This window comes from Carcharodon carcharias, chromosome 4, assembly GCF_017639515.1.
Source record: "Carcharodon carcharias isolate sCarCar2 chromosome 4, sCarCar2.pri, whole genome shotgun sequence".
Classification (NCBI taxonomy): Eukaryota; Metazoa; Chordata; class Chondrichthyes; order Lamniformes; family Lamnidae; genus Carcharodon; species Carcharodon carcharias.
This window is the reverse complement of record NC_054470.1, coordinates 51,033,339-51,048,577: the sequence shown is the minus strand read 5'-3', so window position 1 is coordinate 51,048,577 and position 15,239 is coordinate 51,033,339. Positions and strand designations below refer to the sequence as shown.

Below are 15,239 nucleotides of genomic sequence, written 5' to 3'. Positions count from 1 at the left end.
TATACAACACACCGCAACATGTTCAACAAAACTTTATAGTGACTTTTACCCTTAAATTACATTTTTCGGACGCAAAAGCGCCACCGTCAAAGACACTGCTCGCTGATTATTTGATCTTTTGTAGGTGGTTTACAAGCCTTTTTGGATTACGCTCAAACTTCCATTCATGCAGACCAATGAAACAAAAATGAACACAAAACAAATAATCTCCGGGGGGAGGGGATCATGGAGATGGGAGAGAAGCTGCATTAATGACCCAGGCGATTCACCAGGAGGAGCCCAGAGGCCGGGGACGGAGCTCACGGCACCCGGGCCTGCTTCAAACTCCAGGCTCGGCGAGAAATCCACCCACATCCCCGGCCTCAAAACAAAAGGCGGCGGGATGGCGGAGACCGGACCCTGTTTTGTCGAATAAAACGCAAGATAATCCCCGGCGCTGAGGAGCGGCCGGGCCTGCAGCCGCTCACAGACACTGAGGAGGGTAAACCGGCCCCGGGGCCCAAGGGAGAGAGGAGCCGCCGGAACCTTCCCTCGATCCCCGGGCTTTTGGGGCCTAAAGACTGAACCGCCCGGAGAGAAAATTAAACAAAAAAAACCCCAGACAACCCCCAGCGGAGCGTCGGGTTCTTCAGTTAAAGATTAATTCAATTCGCCTTCGCCATTCCTCGCCCGGACTCCAGTCCGGGGCCGGGAACCGGCTCCAACAAACCTGTAGCTTCAGTTTATCAAGGCGAGCGCGGCACAGGCCCGGCGAGGGAGGGAGGGAGGGCGGGCGGGAGGCCGAGGCCAGTCAGGACCCGCACACCGAACACGAGTTAGGACTGGAGGCGGAAACGAGTCGGAGAGAAGCAGCTGAGGGGAGGAGGAAAGGGTGGCGGCAGAAACCGGGCCCCGGCTGGGATAAAACATTCCATAAGCCCGGCCGTCCTTCCCTCCGCCTCCGAGTTCCCGGTCCCACCCCGGAGCCGTGGCTCCGATACCCCCCAGCCCCGTGCCGCCAGCTCCGGCTCCAGGGTCCCAATCCCGCCCCGGAGCCCCAGCTCCGAGCCCCCGGTGCCAACGCGAAGCTCCAGCCTTGTGCTCCCGCTCCAAGCTCCGGCCCCTGTTGCGGTGCTGAGCCGCTAAGTTAAACAAGTCGCCAGCTTCACAAACCACCACCGGCCCCGCCAAAAATAACATGCGCCCACCTCTGAAAGTGCAAAAAGGTTAAAACTGCAATAGTTTCAGATTTTTGAAAAAAGAAACACTACAGCAGAAAAATTAAACTGCATCGAACATGGAAATCTTACCCTTCAATATCGCATTCACTGACTCACTCCAGGGCATCGGAATTTGTGAAAACAGTTGGGGGCGCTTTTACTTATATATTTATTATTTTTTTATATATTGTAACCTTTTTTGAGGAGTTTTTTTAATTGAGTGGCAAAGAGTTGTTCTCATTGGTGAAGTGACAGCCATCAACTTCCTCTTTCCTTCAATCCTCTTCCTCCTCTTATTTCGTTATTTTCTCCAACTGGCCATCAACTCGCTTGGCAGGAAATCCCGCCTCTACACACCACGTTCATTGGATACTGTACTTACAACACCCATCATTTTATCAAATCCCACAAACCCTGCATTTGTTCAGAAAATACCAGAAGTTTTGTATGTAAAAAAATCAAATGTAAAGAAATCTGTCTGTTCCCTCTGCTTCAGTCCCATTCTTTTTCTCCTTACTTTCAATATCTTCATGTTTTCTTTTGCATTTCTACATCTGCAACAGGAGGAATAATGTATTAAATAGATAATCATGATACTAGATTGTGACCATGCACTTTTGGAAATGGGGAGAGGTTGCAAATCTGCAGAGAAGCTGGTCTCTATTTTGCCTGGGTCAGTGGAGAATCACTGAACATGAGTCAATGAATTAAAACAAAACATGGAGAGAAGCTGGCATCTGTGGAGTGGACTAAGGTTTCCAACACTTCAGGACTGTCCTGGAGTCTCCAAGAATTGAAGATTAATTTCCAGGGCATCCCTGGACAAAAATCAAAGATGCATTTTCTTTGAATACTTTTGATGATTAGTTTTTAAAATATTGGAAACTGAAAGACTAATAGTCAAGAATCATCCAATACACTTTTGAAGACAGTGGTAGTGAGGGTTATGGAACCAAGTCAGGTGGATGGAGTTAAAACTTGATGGCAGCACAAGTACTACCCTGTTTCTATTCTATGAATAGTCTGTTTGTGGAAACTAGATAGATAGATATAATTGGGTTTATTGAAAAATCATCATAATGCACACACTGAATTGTGATGACAATACAAAAAAATAAGTAATCATAATTCATAATAGTTATAGACAATAATTAAAATAATAATAAACAAATTAAATATAAAAGGATTGCCCAGTTGCAAACATTTAAGTATAAAAATGATTATAATACATTGAAAATGAAGGTGTCCTTAATTTATAGAATAAAAATTTTGTGTTATTGTCCATAAATCATAAAAATCAGATTGAGTGCATTAAATTCTCAATCATTTATATGCTTACTTTACAAATTGTGTGGGAAAATGTAATGCCATAATGATGGATGTTTGGAAGACCAATGATGGGAGTGAGGGGGTGATGTTTCTGGAAGTGGGAATACATCCAACCAGAATTGGTAACCCTAAAATAGATTAGGATTTTAAATTTCAGTTGATATATTTTGTGAATCACAGAATATTTACAAAGAATTTTAGGAGACTAAATTGGACAAAATCCACAATGCATTGCCTGAAAGCAGGTTCAATAATAACCGTTAAAAGGGAACTGAACCTCTGAATAGAAAGGAAACATGTCCTGGTCTATGGGGAAAGGGGGATTAATCAGTAGTTCTTTCAAAGAGTTGGCACAGTCACAGCGGGCTGGATGGTCTCCTTTAATAGGGTAGAATGTATATGGTCTACAGAAGGATGATGAAATTAGGGTTGCCCATATTTGATTGCACATTCAACAGCAATTTGCACTTATATTGCTGGAAGTATTTTTTTACTAGCTCATTGGATGTGATCATCACTAGCAAGGCCAACATTTATTACCCATCCTGAATTGCCCTTGAGAAAGTGGTGGTGAGACGCCTTTTTCATAGGTAAACCATAGGTATACCCACAATGCTGTTAAGGAGTTGCAGGATTTTGACTCAGTAACAGTGAAAAAATGGCCTAATAGTTCCAAGTCAGAATGATGTGTGGCTTGGAGGGGAACTTGCAGATAGTGGTGCTCCTTGTATCTGCTGCCCTTGTCCTTCTGGGTGGTAGAGGTTGCAGGTTTTGAAGATATTTTTGTAGGAGCCTTGTTGAGCGGCTGCACCATATAGATCATACACACACTACAGCCAAGGTGCACTAGTGGTGGAGAGGTTGATGCTAAAGGTGGCAGATAGGGTGCAGTTCAACAAGTTGCGGAGTTACAGAGTGTCAAATGTGGGAGGCCAACAGTTTCTGTTGGAATAGTCAAGCCTGGAGGTAACAAAGTCATGGAAGAACTAGGGCACGGGTAAAGATGGATGGTTTATAGAGATGAAGATAGACAGTCTTAGTGAAGAGGTCATTTCAGGGTCAATTATTGACATCCAGGTTGCAAACACTCAGCTCAGCCTCAGACACATGCCAGGTAGAGGGGTGAACTCGGTGAGGGAACAGAGTTTGTGGCAGGAAATGAAGATAATGGCATCAGTCTTCCCAATATTTAATTGAAAAAAATTCCTGCTCATGCAATACTTGATTTGAATAAACAGTCTGAGAATTGAAACCGTGGAGGGATCAAGTGAGATGGTGATAAGGTAGAGCTGGGTGTCATCAGCGTACATGTGAAAATGGACATATTTTTGGTTGATGTTGCTGAGGGGCAGTATATAGATGAAAATTAGGACGGGACCACGGATAAAGGACAATCCTTGTGGATTGGCAACCTTAAATGAAAGGCATAGCATTAAGTTCTAGATAAATAACATTTCATCAGTGTAGATGGAGAGCTAAGTAGCTCTTTCATGAGTCTCCCTGTACCACATGCTTTTAATGAGTATTTTTTTTAAATCAAAGGGAGGGCTTGAGCAAATGTGCTCAGTATGGCTAGGTTATTTGGAAAACAGACATGCCAACTTCCTCATAATCAATATAGAAAAGGTTTACTTACACTAAAACAAAGAGTAAAATACTGCACTTCTGAAAATTGGGTCTCCATATTATAAAAAAAAATGGTAATAGTGAAGGTCAATAAAAGATTCATATAGATGATAGCAGAACTGAGAGGATATACTCGGAAGAGTCTGAACAGCTTGGAGCTTGTTTCTCCAGAAAAAGTGAGGCTGAAGGGTAACCTGATGGAGGTTTTTTTTTAGGGTACAAGTGGAGTAAATTTTCCCACTTGTAGGGAAAGGAGAAAACTAGAGACTATGAGATAGTCCTGAATAATCCAATAGGATATTCAGGAGGAAGGTTTTTTAAATCTAAGAATGGTAAAAATGTGGAACCCACTATCAGAAGATGTAGTTAAGGTGAATAGCATGGATACATTTAAGGGAAAGATGGATAAGCAAATAAGAGAGGGAGAGGAATAGATGGGTCTGTTGTTGGGACTTGATGAGTAACAATGCTAGTATGATTATATGGAGTATAAACATTGCATAGACCAGTTGGGATGAATGAGTTTACAGCAAAGAAATTGACCAATGTAACCCAACAAAAGAACATAAGAAATAGGAGCAGGAGTAGACTACACAGCCCATTGAGCCTGCTCCACCATTCAATACGATCATGGCTGATCTTGGGCTTCAACTCCATTTTCTTGCTCGCTCCCCATGGAATTGAAGCCCAAAATCAGCCATGATAACATTAAAGGCTGGAAAAATTCAAGAGCTTATGCAACATTGGTAGGGAGACTTTTCATCATCAGACTGAAACATCTTTACCTCTGCTGGAGTTTAGAAGAGTAAGAGGTGATTTAATTGGAACATAAAAGATCCTGAGGGGCCTTGACATGGTGGATGTGACAAGGATGTTTCCTCTCATGTCAATCTCTCAAAGGGTAGTAAGTCTTCCTCAAAAGGCAGAGGAAAGAGAGCTTTTGAATATTTTTAAGGCAGAGGTAGATGGATTATTGATAAGAAAGGGGGTGAAGGTTTATTGGGGGTAAGCGAGAAGGCAGAGTTGAGGTTACAATCAGACTAGCCATGATCTTATTGAATGGCGGAGCAGGTTTGGTGGGCCGAGTGACCTACCCCTGGTCCTAATTCATTTATTCGTATGTTCCCTCTCTCTAGAAGTACTACCTGGCCTGCTGAGTATTTCCAGCATTTTAAAATTATATTTCATTTACAATAAAGTTAGTTAACAATGAAAAATTGGGCATTTAGTAGCAATTGTGCTTAACTTAATTTTTTTTTGATAACTTGCAGGGCAGTCAGCCAAGTTATCACCGATTGACACTATTCCTCATCCTGTTAGATCTGCATGGAATATATACTACTGATATGTCAAACTTATAACAAAAACTAAAACACTTAAATATGTCACTTGTAGTCACCATTAAAATGTATTTGCAATTTATGCACTGCTCAGTGGGCAATCTTACCTAAAGATGCCAAATTACACAAAATGTTCAAATTATTTGCAATGTTCTTTGCAGGTTACCTGTTGGCATCATAAATGCCAATTATTACTAGAGTATCACAGAATATTTACAGCACAGAAGGAGGCCATTCAGCCCATCGAGTCTCCACTGGCTCTCTGAAAGAGTATTCCACCTAGTCATACTCCCCTGCTTTATCGCGGTAACCTTGCACATTCTTTCTTTTCTGGTAGCTGTCCAATTCCCTTTTGAATACCTTGATCAAACCTGCCTCCACCGCCCTTTCAGGAAGTTTGTTCCAGACCCCAACCACCCTCTGGGTGAAAAGCCTTCTCACATCACATTTACTCCTTTTGCCAACTTATTTGATTCTGTGCCCTCTAGATCTTGATGTTCTTTTGAGTGGGAACAGTTTCTCACTACTTACCTTGTCCATACCCCTCAGGATCTTGAATACCTCTATCACATCTCCTCTCAGCCTTCTTCTCTCCAAGGGAAACAGCCCCAACCTCTCTAATCTATCCTCATAGCTACAGTTCTTCATCCCAGGAATTATTCTTGTGAATCTCATCTGTACTCTCTCAAATGCCTTCACATCATTCCTCAAGTATGGTGCCCAGAACTGGATGCAGTACTCCAGATGAGGCCTAACTAGAAGTTCAACATGACCTCCTTACTCTTGTACTCAATGGCCCTATTAATAAAGCCTAAGATACTATATGCTTTATTAACTGCTCTCTCAACATGTCCTGCCATCTTCAATGACCTATGTATGTATACTCCGAGGTCCCTCTGTTCCTGCACCTCCTTTAGAGGCTGTTTCTTTATTTTACACTGTCTCACCATATTCTTCTTTATTTTACACTGTCTCACCATATTCTACACTTCTCTGCATTGAGCTTCATCTGCCACCTGTCTGCCCAATCCACCAACATGTCTAGGTCCTTTTGAAGTTCAAGACTATCCACATCATAGTTGACAACATTTCCAATCTTTGTATCATCTATAAATTTTGAAATCATGCCCTGCACACCACAGCCTAGGTCATTAATATATATAAGGAAGAGCAAGGGTCCCAACACTGATCCCTGAGGAACCCCACTATAAACCTTCCTCCAATCTGAAAAACAACCATTCACCACTACTCTGTTTCCTGTCACTTAGCCAATTTCTTATCCAAGTGCCTACTTTTTCTTTTATTCCATGAGCTAGAACTTTGCTCAAGTCTTATGTGGCACTGCATCAAATGCTTTTTGAAAATCCATATACACCACATCAACAGCATTTCCCCTATCAACCTTCCCTGTTACCTCCTCAAAAAACGCCAGCAAGTTAGTTAAACATGATTTCCCCTTAATGAATCCATGCTGGCTTTCCTTAATTATCCTGCATTGTCTAAATGACTATTGATTTTGTCCCAAACTATAGTTTCCAGAAGTTTCCCCACCACCGAGATCAAACTGACTGGCCTGTAGTTGCCAGCTTTATCCTTGCACCCCTTTTTGAACAAGAGTGTAGCATTTGCAGTTCTCCAGTACTCTGGCACCTCTCCCATGTCCAAGTAAGACTGGAATATTTTCACTAGTGCCTCTGCAATTTCCAGTCTTATTTCCCTCAGTACCCTTGTACGCATCTCACCTGGTCCTGGTACCTTATTTATTTTAAGCAAGGATATATTTTGTAATGCCTCCTTCCTCTCAATTGTAAGTTATTCTTGTGGACCGGTTACCTCCCCTCTCACCTCAGCCTCGGTACAAGTTCTTCCTTTGTAGAGACAGATGCAAAGTATTTGTTCAACACCTTTGCTATTTCTCCAGCCACCACGTGCAAGTCCCCTTTTTTGTCCCTAATCAGCCCTACTCTTTCTTATACCACCCTTTTTTTTATTTACATTCTTTTAGAAGACCTTGAGATTCTCTTATATGTTCGCTGCCAACCTCTTTCCTTGCTTTTTTTTATTAGTTTCTTCATTTCCCCTCTGGTCCTTCTATATTCAGCCTGATTCTCCATTTTATTTTCTACCTGACATCTGCCGTATGTGCACTTCTTCCTTTTCAACTTTACCTCTATCTCTCGCGTCATCCAGGGCGCTCTGGATTTATTTATCCTACCTTCCTACCATCAGAAGCTGCCAGTCAAGCTTCAACCCATATGTCAGCTTGTTAGCATATCACAAGCAAAATTAGCTTTATCACTGGTTGGAGGTTATCAATATCAACCAATTCAATCTGTTAGAAAATGGGGTGAGAGGCTGTCAAATCCAGACTGGTTGGAAAGCAGTACTTGAGCTTGTCAGTTGGGAGCAGGATTGATGGCTGTTAGAACAAATCAGGTCAGTTGAAGTGCAGGACTTAAAGCTGTCAGAAACAGATTGGTCGAAGACAATCAATTCCAGGTTATTGCCTCCCATGTTATCAAAAGAAGAGCTGATGGTTATTGAGAGTCACAATTACAGATTTGTTAATTTAGTGTTAGTCCCAAAATAAACAATCTGCTATAAATATTTCTTCGAATGAACTTTCTGAGATGTGCAGCTCTTGACTGTAATGTGCATAGGTTTCCATAATCAGGATTTTATTATAGCGTACTGTAGTAACATATCAAGCAGACTTTTTGTCTGTTTGTGGATGATTTGCAACAGGTATTATGTTCTATAATTTGTAAAGCTATCTTCAGTTATGATTATGAATTGATGATTAAGTTTCATTTGTTATTATGTAAAAACCGGAGAGAACCCACATTATGCATATTAGATCAGGCAACAGCTGCCAGAAATGTAAAACATGAAATGAACCAAGAACAGTATGAGATTACAAAATTCATACTGAAAGCTCCCCATACCTGTTATTAAAAACCACATTTTACATCTTTTTTACTAATGATTACAATATACAATGATTGCTAGTTCCAGTCCATTTTGAATAGCATCAAAAGATCACTAAAGGCTTGAAATTATGATTGGTAATAATTGTGCACAAACTCTTATTGCATTCCACTGTTCAGTATTTTAACAGCTCTATGAAAGTGAATAGAGGAAGGTCCTACAGTGTGGTAAATATTTGTCCACTATTATCACCAACACTAAATTCTAAACTCATCAGGAAATGTTTAAAATCAAGAAATGTTTGAAATTCACAGCTGGTTGATGGACAACTTGCATTCATACAGCACCTTCAACATAGGTATACATCACAAAGCACTTCATAGGAGCATTATCAGACATAATTTGATGCTGCATCACATTATATTAAGACAAATAAAGAGGTCAGTTTTAAAGAGTATCTTAAAGGAAGACAGAAAAGTAGAGAGACAGAGATTTATGAAGGAAATTCCTGAGCTAAGGGCTGAGAGGTCTGAAAACAGCCACCAAGTGAAGAGACAAAGGGAATCTAGCTGCACAAAAGACCAGAATTAGGGAATGCAGATATCACAGAGGATTGTAGGAATGGAGGAGGTTGCAGAGATATGTAGGGAAAAAGCTGCTTTGCGTTTAAAGCAGCAGTGCTTCTCAGTGTCAGGACTTGATTGAACTAGTCTCAGTGTCAGGACTTGATTGAACTAGTCTCAAGATAGCAGCTTCCTGAGAGACGGCCTCATGGCATAGTGACATGACTATGGCAAGCCAGATAGGACAGGTAGAACAGATTGCATTTCAAACCCAAACATTCCCCATTTCATACCGAACAAAGATACAAACACCCTCCTTTTCCTAGCAAACAAAAGACAAATTTGCATGCACGATCATATGTAACTGTGAGTTACCCGAGCTACCCACTTTTCTCATGCAATAACAACTGTTTGTTCTACTAATCAGTCTCTGCTGGGCTGGGCCGATGACGTCCAGATCATGTTGGTAGCTCCTCATGTTTTTTCATGTCTATATATTGATTCTTCAAGGAATCTTTCAGGTAGCAACTTCTTTGCCTGTCTTTTCTGCCTGTCATTTTGCCTGGCTGTACATCTGGCTGAGCTTTCTCAAATCTCACTTTGTTTTTGCCAACTGTGGAATTGAGGGTCATTATTTCCTCCTCATACCTTTCTGTCTTTGAAATTTGTTTGTTCAGATCTTGCACAGCTTTGTTCATTGAAGACTTCAGTTTATTATGTGTTTTCAATGGTATATACTCAGCTTGAATCTTGTGCTTCAAATCACCCAGTTCAGCTCTGATGTGATTATTTTCCTGTAGAACTGCTTCACTTACCTTAGGCATTTCATTGCACTGACATCTTTGGCTACCATCTTGTGGTTTAGTTGAATGTTGTCTCCCTCTCTCTGGGGTTTTCTGTCACCTTCTCTCCAGGACCTTTTGTTGCCCTCCGTCTGCAGTCTTTTGCTGTCCATTCTCTGGGGTTCTTTGTTGTCCTTTCTCCGTTGGCACATTAAGTGTTACCAGTCCAAGTTTTAGACTTGCTTCAGCGGAGATGAGTGGCTGTTGTATCCCATCTATGACCTGAAATTCAGGACTTCCTTCTTGCCATTGCATTGGGATCTCAGACTAATTTGTCTTTTGGTATGAGTATCGTGCCATCATATAGCCTCAACCTTACTTTTGAGGGCTTCATTTTTGGATTGCCATGTTGAAGGTTTGTGAAGGTCATTATGTTGCATGATGCACCAGTGCCTATCTGACACTTCTTGTTCACTGGATACTCTCCTTTTGTGATCGTTATTGCAGCGGTCACAAACCATTTATCCCCAATCGACTTGATGGAACCAACCTTTTGGATCACGTATAGTTCTTCATCAGACTCTTATGTTGATATCTCTCCAGTGGCCTTCTGATTTTGTTTCTTTCTTGCCAAACATTTATGTGCGAAATGATTCTGCTTTTAGCTGTTAAAACATTACTTCCCCCAAGCTGGACAATCCTTCTTTTCCTTAGTATGATGTCAACCACAGTATGTGCATCCTGCCCTTTGTCTGCAATTACATCTCTCAACATTATGTATCTCCTGGTATGCTTTGCCATACATGTGCTCTAACTGATGTTTTACAACTTCTGCATCTATTGTTTTCTTGAGCATCAGTTTCTCATCTTTCAGTAGAGTTTCTCTCATCAAAGGTTCTTGCATGCCCAAGACTAATCTATCTTTAATTAGATCATCTTTTAGTTGTCTGAATTCACAGGATTCTGCAAGATGTTTACTGCAGTCACATACTGATCTATGGGTTCTGTTTCACCTTGAGCTCTCACGTTGAATACACAGCACAAATAAATTCACTCAGGGTTCCAAGCATTCATTAAAGGCTTTTGAAATCTATGCTGTCTGTTTTCTTTGCTTGTCAGTTAGATTGTGGGTGGTATACAACTTGTAGCAGTCTCTTCCCAGCAGTGTTAGAAGTATGGCTACTCGTATCAGTTCTAGCTTGTTAATTGAATCTGTTGCTAGCTCGTAGTTTTGCCATGGCAAGTGGAAAACAGCTAATTCTGCCACATATCGCCTTTCATTTTAACAGGAGCTGGGAGGGGAAAGTTTACAGCAGCTATGTTACTCACTCAGTATTTTACTTGCAGCCTTTGGTTTGTTTGCTTTACCTTATCCTTTTTCAGTAGCTTTTAACAGATTTGAACATTTCTATGTGCCTGGGTTTCCAGTGTCTTATTTGAAAGATTTCAAATCTCTATTTTATTTTCACTTCCTGACAGCAGTGCTTCTCAGTGACAGGTCTTTATTGAACTGATCTCAAGATGGCAGCCTCCAGAGAGACTGCATCACGGCATAGTCACTTAACTATGGCAAGCCAGATAGGACATGTAGAACTGATTGCATTTCAAACCCAAACAAAGGTTATGGAGGGATTAGAACACAAGGAAGTAAATTTTAAGTTTGAAGCATTTCTGAACTCAAAGCCAATATAGGTCAGTCATGATGAGTGAATGGAACTTAGTCCGAGTCAGTATACAGCCAACAAAACTTGGGATGAGCTCAAAGTTATAAAAAAGGACGATAAAAGGCTCAGCAGAAGAACACTGGGATAATTGAGTACTAAAAGCATGGTTGAGAGTTTCAGCAGCCCATGGGCTTTAGCAGGGGTGGAGACGGATGATATTATGGAGGTTAAAGTAGGTGGTTTTAGTGATGGATGGGATAAGGGATCAGAAGTGCAGGTCAGGGTTAATGAAGTTGAATTTTGATGTGACTTCTAATCAGAGCCTGGCCGTTCAGAATCTGATATCAAGTCACACCTTGCACTGGAAGGAAGTTAAATGAAACTTCTTGGAGAAGACACTATCAGCTGCATCTATGGATAGAAAAGCAGAGTTAATATTTCAGGTCAATGATAGTTCTTCAGAATTCAGTCATTGGTCAAAGTCAATGGCCTGAAATGTTAACTCTGCTTCTTTCCGCAGGTGATGCCCAACCAGCTGAGTATTTACAGAATTTTCTTTTCTTAGTATTAGTGCTCCAAAGTGCCTTTGTGTAATTTAGTTTTTTAACTCTGCAATTAAAAGTGATTGAACACTGGATAAGTCTGCAGTTTAGGATGTAAACTTTCAATATAACTTCTCCAGGCTTATTTTATAGTATTTATTATTTTTTAGTTACAAGGTTAGGTTGGAAAGGCTACAGTGTTCTCCTTAAAGCAAGGGAGAGAAGGGAGATTTGATAGAGGTGTACAAGATTATGACAGGCTTAGATAGGGAAGACAACGAAATATCTTTCCCATTTGCTGATAGTATAAGGACTAGGGGGCATAGATTTTGGTTTTGGGCAAGAGCTGCAGGAGGAATGTGAGTAAGCGCACAGTAAAGATCTGGAACTCACTGCTCTCAAGGGTGGTGGAAGTGGAAAAAATGAATGATTTTAAAAAGAAATTAGATGGGCACTTAAAGTAAATAAACTTGCAGGGCGACAGGGATAGACTGGTGGAGTCGAATTGACTGGTATAAATGACTCTACGGGAAATTTTATGGAGACCGTAAGAATGGGAAGTGTCGCGTGTGGGGTGACTGAATTAGGCCAGATGCGAAATTTCGATTTCCTTTTGGTGGGTTGAGATTCAGAAATAAAGTCAATGGTGTGTTAAGCCTCATGCTGGCCTCTGGAAGGTTTGTACTTGCAATACATTTGCATGCCATGGATACTTATTAGCGTAAAACAATTTTTAATAAAGTCCTGCCTTCAAGATAAAGTCAGCAGTGCGTGAGAACCTCGCCGCACCCCCAGTTCATGTTTGTTTAAAATTAGTCAGCTTTTTGCGATGTGTCTGAGGCCAGCTATTTACTTTGTTTAACTCTGTGGCATAAGGGAGAAGAGCAGGAGAATGGCAGCTTGCATGGAGGCTTGGGACAAACAAGGGTGAGTCAGTAGTGAGGGGGGTGGACTCTGTGCAGTTGGGTTGTTGGCATGGAGGAGTGAAAGAGGGATCCAAAGGAAGACAAAGAGTGGGGTCCAGGCACGGAGGAGTGATTTAGGAAGGGCTTGGCCTCCTGGGTGTCAGTCAGTAAGAAAATGAGGGGACTAAAGGGCAGTGTTAGTACTGTTCAAATGTGGGTCCATCTCAGGGTGTTGGCTTGCAGAATCCTTGCAGGGCTTTGACTTGACTTACAACATTTCAATTATCCCTGCTCGAGTGATCTTGGACAATGTCCTTTACAATGCAGAGAATGGAGGGCCAGATGAGCATGCAAATTCAGCCAGGTCCCACAGAGGGGCAAGTACAACACTAGACACTAGCATGAACATTCACTAAAGAGTGAACAGAAAAACACAGCATTGTTTCTTCCACAATAAAGGAAATGCCTCTTCCATCTATCCATCAATGTGTGTCAACCATGAGGTGTACCAGTACATTTAGCTCTCTGACTAAGCTAGTCTCAACAAATAACAATGCTACACATGAATAAAATGATACCAATGTAATTTAGTTATATACAAGTGAAATTTTAATTTGAAAAAACATCCATGCCACTGCTGTACTCTCAATAAGTCTTATGAGAATGGCAATGGAGTTGGACAAGAAAGTTTTGACTGTGATGCAGAGACTCCCTGTTTGACCAGGAGGCTATTTTATAGCCCACCTGTAGCTGCAGCATTGTCAGCTGACGATGGGTTTCAGCACTGCCTAACTTCCTCCACTGCGTGATCACATATGTCTCCCATGCCCAGCGCCAGCACTTTAAATTTTAATTGTAATTACATGGTAAATGAGAAAAAGTAAGACGGCAAAACTGGCGCACCCTTCTGTTACACCGTCAGGAACCGCCATTGACAAAATTCTGCCCTTTGATTCTATGAATCTATTTTTCAATTGTAAGTTTTTGGATCTTTGTAATCTTTTCCTCATGTTGTTGGTTAGCTTTTAACTGATTTTCTAGGTTGGTGTGCATTTAGTACTTACCAGGAATAGTAGCACTGAAGCAGTGACATATTTTGCATCTGGTGTTTGTAGTAACACTAACACTTTGAATGGAATAGTCAGTGATAGAATAGACAAAGAATGGCAGCAGTGGACTGCAGACAGCAGGGAAGCAGATCATAATGGATGTTTCATTAGGTATGAAAAAATGTTTTATTTGTACCTATAGCACCCTGAGTTTTTTTATATATGAGCTTCAACGGAACAGTGCTCATATTATTGTCAACGCTCACAATTCCTATGATATTTGGACTGCTTTAGATTCCATATCTGTCTAATCCACAACTGTTTTAATCATATATGACGCATGGATACAGCATCTTGTTCCAATAGATTGGTCATCTCTGCCTTATAGTAACAATGCAGAACAGCCATCTTCATATATGCCCAAAATTCTTATTAAATAAAGCATCATCAGCATAGGGCCTATCTATAGGTCAACATCTATGAGTGTCATATAATTTATCCCAATAATCTCTAACCAACAAGATAACTGTTATGGCACATTGCAGAATCAGCGAAAACAACTTTTATTAACACCTAGGTGTTTTGCCCGAGCATTTCCCTAAATGAAAATTTATGTTGCAAATTTTCTATTCCTTAACCACATTCTCTGACTAAGTGTATACCAAGTAGGATGAAGAAATGAGTTGGATGGCTGCTGGATGTCATTGTATGTATCTAGGAATGCAAATGGTACTGTACCTTCTTGTGTTTCATCAGTAAATGAAACTACTGCAGGTGGTGGGGTGACTGAAGCTGACTGAAAGCTTATGTTATATAACACATCTTCTTCTTCAGCTCTCTGCCCAAAGGCAGGTCCAACCTACAGTCCCACAATCTCCACCAAGGGCAGGGCAAGGAGGCAGGTCCCAAATTCACCCTAATCAGAATGGGGATCGAATCTTGTGCTGTTGGCATCAATCTGATCCATACCGCCCATCCAGCCAACTGAGCCAACCCAAGGAGTCAGAGTTGTGGCAACATGCACTTTTAAAAGCATGTTGTAGCCTGGAGCTATGAGTAGTGATGGTAGAGGCCCCAATTTCTTTCCATCACATAGTTAACCAGGAGTCCCTTCTGCTCTTACCACCTACCATTTGCATACGTTGGAAAGATTTACAAGTTGATACTCAACCTATTTGGCCACATTATGAACACACCTTCCTTTGGTTATCAAGTCCTGGAGTAGGGCTTGAACCCAGAGCTTCTTGCTCAGAAGCAGGGATGCTACTACCCCACAAGACCTCTGATGACATTTCCACCATCATTTAAGTGG

At 41.2% G+C, this 15,239-nt stretch overlaps 1 protein-coding gene across 6 annotated transcripts in view; it reads right to left on the bottom strand.

The window, feature by feature from the left end:
* The window catches only part of smarca2 (SWI/SNF related, matrix associated, actin dependent regulator of chromatin, subfamily a, member 2), a 149,789-nt gene extending 148,322 nt beyond the window's left edge, over nt 1-1,467 (bottom strand). For 2 of the 6 annotated variants that reach the window (XM_041185755.1, XM_041185759.1), the window contains exon 1: nt 1,290-1,465. The gene's annotated coding sequence lies outside the window, so the exon portion shown is untranslated. Of the gene's footprint in view, nt 1-49; nt 677-709; nt 768-1,289 lie in introns of those variants that run through there. The other 4 variants (XM_041185760.1, XM_041185758.1, XM_041185757.1 and 1 more) reach the window with 4 other exon arrangements.
* Between the last annotated feature and the right edge of the window lie 13,772 nt (nt 1,468-15,239).